This window comes from Myodes glareolus, chromosome 1, assembly GCF_982192425.1.
Source record: "Myodes glareolus chromosome 1, mMyoGla1.1, whole genome shotgun sequence".
In the NCBI taxonomy this organism is placed as follows: domain Eukaryota; kingdom Metazoa; phylum Chordata; class Mammalia; order Rodentia; family Cricetidae; genus Myodes; species Myodes glareolus.
In genome coordinates this window covers 127,469,780-127,481,085 of record NC_142026.1, presented here as the reverse complement: position 1 = coordinate 127,481,085, position 11,306 = coordinate 127,469,780, and positions in this window count along the sequence as shown.

Here is an 11,306-nt window from a genome sequence, read left to right as displayed (position 1 = left end):
AGAGATGGTTTGGAGGTGAAGAGCACTTGCTGCTTTTCAGAGGACCAGAGTCCAGTCCCTGGCACCATCAAGGTTGCTAACAACCACCTATAACTCCATCTTCAGGGATCTGGTACTCTCTTTTGGCCCCTACAGGCACAGGTACCCACCCTCACATGTACATACCGATACACGGACACATAAATAATTTCTAATTAAATATTGTCTTGTTTTTCCAGACAGGATTTCTCTGTGTGACAGTTCTAGCTATTCTGGAGCTCTCTTTGTAGATCAGGCTGATCTGGAACTCATATCTATCTATCTATCCATCTATCTACCGATCTATGTACCTACTTACCTATCCTATTGTGAGAAACAATGACCCTCACCTCATAAGAAGCACAATGGGGACTTAAAGCAGTGAAATTCAGGCAGTTTATTTTAGAATCTTGTGAAGCCAGGTGCCCGCCTACAGTCACAGGTGTAACAACTGAGTGCAGAGAACAGTTTATAAAACCTGAACATGTGACCTGTCTCCTTTATAATCAGGAGAGTACAATCTCACACATTACTTAGGTATTTGTCTTTCTTTCTATAACTTATGTTTGTCTTTTTCTCAGCAAAAAATAAAAAAAAAGACAAAAAATGGATGGCTTTATCTGTACATGTCTACACCATTTATTTGAAACCTTATCAGATGCATGACCTTGAAGACAAGCCTGGCTGCTAGTAATTTTCTACTCTCAACTTCTAGTTCGGGACTGGGGTAGTTTAGTGGACTTTCGGTAGGGGAAAATAACTATATTATTAGGCACCAGCAGAGACCTAATATTTTCTGTTTAAGTCAGCCCTACATGGACTCAGGGCATCTTTAACAAAAAAAGGTAAGACTTTGTCTCTTACAACTATTGATTTTGTTCCTTTAGAGAACCCTGACCGACACAAGGAAATATAAGGATGGCAAAGTGACTGGATTTTTCATCATCTGGAAGTTCAGTGAGAACTAGTTACCAATGACTAGGAGAGAAATGTTGTCTCTCTAATGATGAGTGACAATAGTTTTCTGTGTTCTAAGCTCCCTCATAGCCATGCTTCCCATTTTTTACCATGAAGTACCAATTTTGTGATGTCCTTCCATTTGATTTATTAATGTCGTCATCAACAGAATGGTGCAGTCGTCCACGGTGATACACCCTTAGGTCAGCGTGACAAGGCCAGGACTGGAGAGTAACCCGAGAGAGCTCAAGCACAAACCAAAGAATCTCGATTTTAGTCTGGGGCTGCAAGCTTTTGTGATGGCTGGATGATAATGTTTACTAATGCCTTCTAGGGTGCGGGTCCCAAAGGACCAAATCATGAAGAAAGTGTCAGACATTGTTGATGGTGGGGAGACAAGTGATGGGCACTGTGCCAAGGCAGAACACTGACCCAGGGTGTCTGCATAGGAAAGAGAATCAGCGTGGCTGGGTTGCCCAAATTTCTAAGAAATTATGTGGCATCTCCTGGTTGTATAATATCCTGATATTAAGAAAAATATGATTATGCAGCCTGAAGGACACAGGCCAAGAGGCTGGGTTTGCCTCTGGGCCACTAGCTTGATATCTCTTCTGCTTGTCACTCTCTGAAATCTCACTGTGTTCAAGTCACACTAGGTTTTAGAGCAACAGACAACATATGGCCCTGGACATTGCCCTAGAGCAGGGTCTGATGGCTTTCTTAAAAGGCCACATAGTCAACAGTTTGAGCCTGGGGGGCAATTCCATCTCTTATTTAAAAATTTTTTTTATAGCCTCAAAGTAGCCGCAAGGCAATGCTTGTGAGTTCAGCGTTCAGCAGAAGCTTATTTACAGTCTACTGCCAATCCACACAGCACTCTGCCTGCTCCATCTCTGGGGATCTTGTTCTCGGAATCTTTAGCAATTGTTAAATTAGTGTGACCTATCAATTTTTCGTGAGAACCACAGTCTTCATTGCTCATGCTGAAATTCTTTCAGAAGCAGCCCAGCTCACTGTGAGCCAGCACTGAAATATATCACACAGGTTGTAACCACAAAAGGGAAGGGAAGTTGTCTTCCGTAGGCTCCAACCGATCTGCCGCCGGTGGTCCCAGCAACAACAGACAGATAGATCGGCTTGTTAATGATGCTGAGCAGTACTTGGCTACTGGGACAAATGAGCTTCATGTCTCCCATTGATTTCCAAGCCCAACACCAAGAACATCCTGCCAGGTACAGTGCTTAACATCCTGTATCCCTGGGATGCTGCTGGTCAACACTAATAAAGCAACCTGCTAAATTTAGCACACCCCTACCTGTGCAATCTTGCAAAACTAGTACCCTATAATTACATCCACAAACACCTCCTGAGTGTTTGGTTCCTGCCTCTGCTTCTCAAGGGTCTTGGATGAGACTCAAATTCTCACTTGAAATAAACGTGTGGCAGCCAGCTTTGCTCTTCATCCCCAGAGATGGTGAAGTCGCTGGTGTGTGTCTATCAGTCCCCTCTGTGTCCCCATGAGCGGCCCCTGATGCTTCTAGTGCCACAGCTTTTCACAGGAAGAACAGAATGAATTGTTGGCCCAAAGGAGCAGCACACGCTGGAAGGACACGTTTATTGAAAGGTTATCTCAGTAATTATCGTGCAAGGGATGTCAACTTGAGGGCGAGAAATGACTTGTGGCCAGGATCCCGAGACGCATGCCAACACTTGAAGCTATTTCTAAACTCAGAAAGACCCAAAGGGCTCATCGACCTAGAAAGGCAAATACTGACTTCCTTTTCACCTGCCGAGACAGTCGGTCCCCAGACGTAGAAAAAAAAAAGAAAGGGAAGTGCTGCTTTGAATTACTCACTTTTGGAAGTGCTTGGTTCTCTATTGCCTCTGGTCTCCCAGTGCAGCTTCTATTTTAAAAGTCACAAGCGTATATTATTCCTTGTCAAAACCGACCAGCTGTGAACACATCGCTTGATTCTGAGCAGCTGACTCTAATGTGCTGGAGCGTTCCATCAGCTCGCTCTCATCTGAGGATAGCCCGGGGTTCCTGCTGCACCCCGTGGAGGCCTCCAAAGCTCCAGTGGGGCACACACCTATGCTTCGTCCGAGCCTCAGTAAGGTTGGTCCATGCAGCCTGAGATTGTCTGCAGGCTGCCTGGGTATGAAAGAACGGCTGAAAAAATGCAGGAGATCACAGGAACGAGCTTCCAGGAATCCAGGACAGCTGCACACAGCCACTAGACACCCTGAGCCAAAGGCTGTTTGCACAAATCATTATTTGTGTTGAAGAGTTTGGCACAGTTAGCAGGTTTCTGTGTCACCACGTAAGGTGTGGCTGGGAGCACACAGCGTCGGTGTAAGGAAGAGAGTTAGCAGCCTGTGTAATCTTGCTGATGGAGGAGGACTTTGGGCTCCCCTGCAGCTCTAAGTGATTGACAACAAACTGGCTGGGTGCAATGTTCTGGAACAGCTCACTGGTAAAACCAGTGAATCCGCCTGGCAGTGTAATAAAAAGTATTGGCACAGAAGACCAAAGTTAGGCATCCCCGGGGATAGATCTGTCTGCTGTAACTCGTAGTAATTTTGGGGAACTACTTCAGCTAACTGACTGGAACTTTGGTGCGTTCGTCAGGTTTTTATCACAGTAACAACATATCTTTAAAAAGGCAAAAAAGCCTTAAAGGAGGAATGTTTACTTGTGTGTGTGTGTGTGTGTGTGTGTGTGTGTGTGTTTGAGTTGTTGATCTATGCCATCTGACTCCATCACTTCTGACTCTGTGATGAGAGAATGCTCGTGGAGTAAGGAGGGATGGGGAGGAGGAATGGAGGAGGGGGAAGAGAGGAGGTGGGCAGAGAGACAAGAAGGGGTCAGGACTTAGCTACTCCCTGCAAAAGCAGCTTCCAGTTACTGCTTTCCCAAGCAGGCCATCACTGCCTCCCAATAGGGATGCAGGATGAACTAACTCAGGAATGAAATCAGAACCCCCAAGAGCCAGTCAGCTCTCAGTGGCACCTGCAGCAGGAACCTAAGATCCGTTAGGGCCGTTTTATATAAAACCATATACTTGGCTTCTCACTTAGGTGTTGGGGGAAAAAAGATTGCTAAATTTGTTGCTAAGAATATCTACTTACATCTTTGTGCGCACGTGTGTGTGTGCGTGTGTATATAGGCTAGAAGTGGATATTAAATGTCTTCCTCTATTGCTCTATTTTAGTTTTTGAGACATGACTTGTGTCAACCTGGAACTTCCTGATTCAGCTAGATTGACTAGCTAGCAAAGCCCCCAGGACTCTTCTGTCTTTAGGACTGCAACCTGCACTACCGAGCCTGACTTTTTTTTTACATGGCACCCTGGAGGCTGAAGTGAGGTCGTCATGCTGGGCAGTAAGAACCTTGCTAACTGAGCCATGTTCCCGGTCCTGTCTGCTTGCACCCCACGACTGGGGCTTGCATCTTCGCACCGCGGCAGAGGAACGCCGGGAGACACAGATTGACGAGAAGCCGCGGTTTTTCATTGAGCATCTGTGTGAGTCGTTTTCGCAGTGCTGTGTTGACAGTGACTTACATGAGCCAGCTGACATGCTATCCTGTAATTAGCCACGAGTACTGGGAGAAGTAGGTCACAGTTCAGCTCTCATCATGGGCGCTGAGGTCTCCCCTCACACTCCCGGCCACTCCATTAGAGCACGAGACCTCTCGGCCAGAGTGTTCATTTTTCAAAATGAGAATTCAAGGGGCGAGGGGGGGGGTGGTTCCATAATCGGGGATGTCTAACTTAGGCTTGCTTTATCTTTCCTGCTGGAGGCTGCTTTCCCTCTCTACTGGGCAGTGTACCAGCTGGCTTTCTGCCTCAGTCAGCTCCACTCTGGCTCAGAACCAGAACCACAGAGGGCCTCTTCGAAGATTTTGCTTCAGTATCAAGCCCTATGGTAGTTTGAATAAGAATGGCTCCCATAGGCTCATATATTTGAATGCCTAGTGTCTTAGTTAGGACACCATGACCATGGCAACTCTTATAAAGGAAAAACAATTAATTGGGGGTGCCTTACAGTTTCAGAGATTTAGTCCATTTATCACGATGGTGTGACGTGGTGTGCAGACAGACACGGTGCTAGAGAATGAGCTGAGAGCCCTACACCTTGACCCACAGGCAACAGGAAGTGGTCTGAGTGTCACACTAAGCAAATCTTGAGCAAAGGAGACTTCAAAGCTCACCTCCACAGTGACACACTTCCTCTAACAAATCCACACCTACTCCAACAAAGCCATACTTCCAAATAGTACTACTCCCTGTGAGCTTATAGGGGCCAGTTACATTCAAATTATTACACCTAGTCACCACAGAGTGGAACTGTCTGAAAGCATTAGAAGGATTAGGAGGTGTGGCCTCTTAGAGTGTGGCTTTATTGGAGGTACTTCGTCACTGGGGGTGGGTTTGAGGTTTCAAAAGCCCACAAGTTTAGCGTCTCTCTTTTAACATGTGAATTAGGATGTAGCTCTCAGCTGCTGCTCCAGAGACATGCATGCCCCATCCTCCCTATCATGATAACAATAGACTAACGCTCCGAAACTGTAAGCAAGGCCCCCACTTAAATGCTATATTTTATGAGTTGCGTGGTCATGGTGTCTTCTCACAGTTGTAGAGCACTGACCAAGAAAGCCCCATGTTTTATCTCTGCTTCCTCATTTGGACAGATGGTCAGACTGATGAAGAATCCTGTGGTAGTCTATCACTCTCAGTAAAGATAAGAAATTCACATCAGAATCCTTGGTGTCTGGGGCTTAATATGAACCAATGGTCAAGGAGTCTACTCTAAGGGAGTTACATACAGGCAAAACATCCCCACACATAAAATATTTCTGATTCTTATTTTCTCTGTCTCTAAGTTCTTAGGATTTTATTTTTGCTTTCCTATTTAACTTTTAGATTGGACACTCAGATTCTACTTTTTGTTGTTCCTGGTTTTTGGTAGATTTTTTTTCTGCCTCTATGAGGCAGGGTCTTGTTGTGCCCCCTACTCCTGGGGTTCTCATCTCTCATAAGGAAATATAAATGGTACCTGCTTCCTTGTACCGAACCTCTGTCAGCCAATAACCTTAAAGAGATTGGACCAGGTTAGGGTGTGACCTTTTGGGTACCCAGAGAAAACCACTGACCAGCCCAGGGTTCTCTCTCTCTTTGTGGTTCCCGCACTGCACAGCTGAGGTTGGACTTTTCATTCCTGTTTTGTGAGTTTGCCCCTTATAATAAAGAAAATATAATTAAAATATTTCAGAGTTAGTCTGGGATTCTCTGACTCACAACCCTCAACAGCCATGCGCATTGTGTTCAGCTCAGTAAATGCTTTAAAGTTTCTTTCTTGATTTTAGTTTCGTGTTTAATACTGAATAAATGGAAAATGTGTTCTTTTAAACAAACTTACATCCTTGTGTGTTTTTGTTTACAAGATAGAGAATCTGAACTGGGAATGTTAGACCATAGGACAAAGTCCTTTAAATTTCACTCGGGTTGCAAGGAAAAATTACAAGAATTTCAGCATATTTATTGGTTTTATTATTTTTACAATCAGGAAAAACTTCATACAGCAAAATAGAATAAATAAATAAGCACTCCAATGAGCAGAAGAACTTGGTTTTTCAGACAGAAAATGGCTAAAAAAAAAAAAAAGCAGAAATAAAACCCAGTTTATTGTCATTTCAAAACTACATTCCCTAGACGACAGGACAGAGATAATAGGAAAAGGATTGACAGCTTGACATCAGATCACTCTCGTGACTTCCTTGTGTCTGGGAAACCCGGCCATTATCTCTGTGGTCCTGATTTCTTGGAAGTTCAGATAAATAGTGAAGTTTCCTCCTGGTGACATTTTCTGTTTTCACTTTTTCTGCTTGGGCCTGCTGCAGGAGACTAGTCCAAAATGATAGCCTTCAAAAATGTTATTTCACTCTAGGTTACCATCTACAAGCAATAATAAAGACTCAGGCCCAAGGAGAGGTCCCCAGATTGTTCCCTGGGCAGCAGAGGAGAGGGTGCCTGAACTGGCCTTGGTCCATAACCATACTGATGAATATTTTGCATGTCACCACAGAACCTTCATATGGCGAAGGATGGAGATAGAGACAGAGACACATATTGGAACACTGGACTTAACTCCCTAGGTCCAAATGAGAAGCAGAGGGAGGGAGATCGTGAGCAAGGAAAGCAGAACCAGAGGGAGCCTTCATCCGACGATGGATTGAGATAGAGACGGAGACCCACATTGGAGCACTGGACTGAGCCCCCAAGGTCCAAATGAAGAGCAAAAAAAAGGAGAACATGAAAAAGGAAGTCAGTACTGCGAAGGGTGCGTTCACCCACTGATACAAGGGGATTGATCGAATGAGAGCTCACCAAGGCTGGACTGGCACTGAATGAGCATGTGATCACACCGGATTCTCTGAATGTGGCTGACATGGGGGCTGACTGAGAAGCCATTGACAATGCCACTGGGTCTTGTTTCGTCTGCATGGACTGGCTTTTTGGGATCCTGGCCTGTTTGGATGCTCACCTTCCTGGACCTGGAGGGAGGCAGGAGGAACTTGGATTTCCCACAGGGCAGGAAACCCTGACTGCTCTTGGGAATGGTGAGGGAGGAGGAGAGGGAGTGGGGGGAGCGGGAGGGGATTGGGAGGAGGGGAGGAAGTGGAAATTCTTTAAATAAATAAATAAATAAGGAAAAAAATAATAAAGATATGTAATAAATCTATAATAAATGGATTCACAAATATGGTAACCATTGACATTTTTCCTCACTTGTTCATAGAGATTCTTTGTTAATGTCAGTTAAGACATAATTGTCTTCTGCATTATATACCATTTCTCCCAAAAGATTCTGCTTGCTAATTTTGTGTTATATTTTTTCCATAAAAGATTTTTCATTGGTTTTAAATTTTAGCAATGTATCTAGTTTTTCTTTTATATTGTCCAAGTAAATTTTCAGTCTAAGACTTAGTGTGTGGAAATGCAGTCCCCATCCTGATAGTGATTCCCTGGCTAGTGATTTCTCTCTTCCTGTGCCAGCTTTCTAAATTTTTTAAAAAAAGGTCACAGTTAATTGACTAAATATTAAATGCTAAATAATATTTCTTTAGATTTATAGAATCAGAAAATACGGTGACCTTCAAGTAACAAAATATATAGCTCATCTAACACAAAGTGTGTCATTTGCTTTTGATTTTAAGTTTCAGAAAAGTAAAGTGTTTTGTCTAAAGAATTCTAGAAAGCAACTCCAGGAAGCCAAAACTGATTGTAATGAATGTTCTAACCAGAAAAAAGAAATCTAAGAAATGTGCGCTCTATGTGAAGAAGACCCCCCTAGCCCCCACCAATCAAGCATGGAGTCTTCTTGCTCATTGCCCTCTGTACCTCTTTTCCCTTCATATCGGGTACTGGAGATACAGTTCAGTGGTAAAGCCTGTGACTACCCCATGAGAAGTCCTGGGTTCACGCTGTAGTACAGAATGAGTAAATAAATAAACACATAAACAAATAAACTAATTAATTAATTAAAAGGAAATAACTTTCATATATCTGAGTTCCCCAATGAGAACTTCGAGACAGTGATTACTTCCATCTTCCAAGGTGCCGACCCTTGAATAAACCTAGGTTTCTTCCTACTGACTCTTGTCTCTCTATTATTGGCCTGTGAATAGAGAGCAAATAGACTTGAGCCCAACCATAACATTATAAGATACCTGAAGGGTAGCAGCTTCATCCCGCCATGGTGTTTAGAAGTGGGATCTCTTGAAGGTAATGAGGATGAAGGTTGTTAGGGTTGAGTTCCCATAATTGAATACAGACAGTTTTATAAGTAGAGGTAGAAGAACCATAGAAAACTCAGATCCATCCATTTCTTCCTCTTCTCTCATCCCATGACGCATCGCATCAGAACTCTGATGACAAGAAGGCCATCACTAGATATGACCACTCAGTGATACCTTAGTGACCACGAGTCAAAATAAATCCAATTTAAAAAGCAGCACCTAGTCCATGGCATTTAGTTATCAGCAACAGATGTGGACTGAAATAGTTAAGAAGGTATCCTCACCCCTGGATAGCTGACTCAGTCATCTAGATCACTGCACTCCCCCCCACCCCGTTTATGTATCAAATCATGTTCCTGGAGCTCCACCATATCTATGGAAAACTCTTCTCCCAGGCGTTGCAACTGACATGAACACTTGGTCTCAGATGACACAGCCTTCACAGGAACGAAAGTTACTTCTTTTCTACCACAATGCCTGCTGCCCCACTCCCCAGAAAAAAACACCCCTTCTCACAGCACACTGGGGACATTGCTCAGATACCACTCTCCAAACCCTTTCACATAACAGCAGCCAAGTGTGAACCTTGTTAAGTGTGATATAGAGGGTCAAGAGAGGAGCCAGCAGAAGCAGTATTTAGCCTGATGGAGGACTTGTTTCTAGGCATGGTGTGGGGCGTCCTGTGAAGTCCATGCGATTACAATTATTCTGTCCCCATTTTCCCCTGGACCTTTGATCTTGATATAAGAAACATGGGACATCCTTGCTTACCTTGGCTTTAATAAAAGTTAGGGAAAGACATCATGTCCCTCATCCCACCAGGTACTGCATTTACTAGTGTTTTCTGGGAATGACAGGAATAGGAGAGGAAGCCAGCTTAGGAACTGGAAACATGAAGCTATCTCTCCTGTCAAATCACTCTACATTCCCCATTGGGGCCCAGATGAAAGGAGAGGTGCAGGTACTAACTCGAGAGTCTGGAAGTGGTCGGAGTGGGCTATATTGCACAAATATGGCTCTGTGGGCCACAAGGAGTTTTTCCACAGAGCCTTAGTCCTCCAAGTTGCGTATCTGAAGGGAAGATTATATATATTCTAGGAGGACTTACATGTCGATGAACCGACTCATACTAATCAGCCTCAGCGGACTGTGATCTGTAAACCATCTTGCTGACAATGACACCGAGTACATTTGCCACAGATGATACCTGAAATTCAGAGTGGCTCAGCTGAGTCTTGCCTCGGGCTTCTACTATAAAACATCATGACCAAAAAGCAACCTGGGGAGGAAAGTCAGTTTATGGTTCCACATCATAGTTCATTATTGAAGGGAGTCAGGGAAGGAACTCAAATAGCACAGGAACCTGGAGACAGGAACTGATACAGTAACCATGGAGGGGTGCTGCTGACTGCTGACTGGCTTACTCCTCACGGCTTACTCAGCCTTCTTGCTTCCTTGCTCTCTCTCTCTCTCTCTCTCTCTCTCTCTCTCTCTCTCTCTCCCTCTCTCTCTTTCTCTCTCTCTCTCTGTGTGTGTGTGTGTGTGTGTTTTGAGATAAGTCTCACTAAGTAGCAAGAGCTGTCCGGGAACTCACTATGTGGACTATTCTGGCCTCAAACTCAAAGAGATCTGCCTGCCTCTGCTCCCAAAGTGCAGGGAATGAATGCATGGACCACTATACCCAGCACTAGCTTGTTTTTGTAGAGAATCAGCAACCCAGGGTGGCATAGCCTACACCAATCACCAATCAAGAAAATGCAGTATAGGATTGCCCACAGGCCAATCTGGCAGGGATATTCTCTCAACTAAAGTTCCCTCTTCCAAAATGACTCCAGCTTGTGCCAAGTTGACATAATGCTAGTAACACAAGTATTAATAGTTTAACTACTGAATTTTACAAAAGTTATATTTTTATTGATCTCTCTCTCTCTCTCTCTCTCTCTCTGTATGTGTGTGTGTCTGTGTGTCTGTGTGTCTGTGTGTTTTTCTATCCTTCCTGATGTCACATTGAAGGGCACTCTGCCCTCAGCAGAAAGCCTTATCAGAGTTAAAACTTGGAATTGATGACTAAATTATCTAGTCATGTATGGATGAATAGTTTGATTTAGAGCCTGGACTGACCAACCTTATTGGTGTCATTTTCCCAGCCTGAACTTCTAATGTCATTTCAGTTAGGCAAGAAGAATTAAAAAGATACAGAGCATGACTGGGTCCTAGAGTGTAGCCACCATGAAGGTCAAAGCCAAGTCCACCACTTACCATCTTTGTGACCTCGGGAGGTCACTCAGCCATTCTGGACTCTGTCTCCTTTCCTACCATGTGCAACCAACCATGTGCCAATGAGGAGCATCCTTGTTCTCTCTCAGGACTGCTTCAGAAACTACTGTCGTGTATGAGCCTGAGTCACTTGGAGCCCAGCATCCCGAGGTTTCTATTTGATAGTTGTCATCCTTTGCAGCACTATATATTCTGAATCAAGTAATGCAAATATCAAAGTGTTCTTTGGTATTTTGTGTATATGATGCATTCT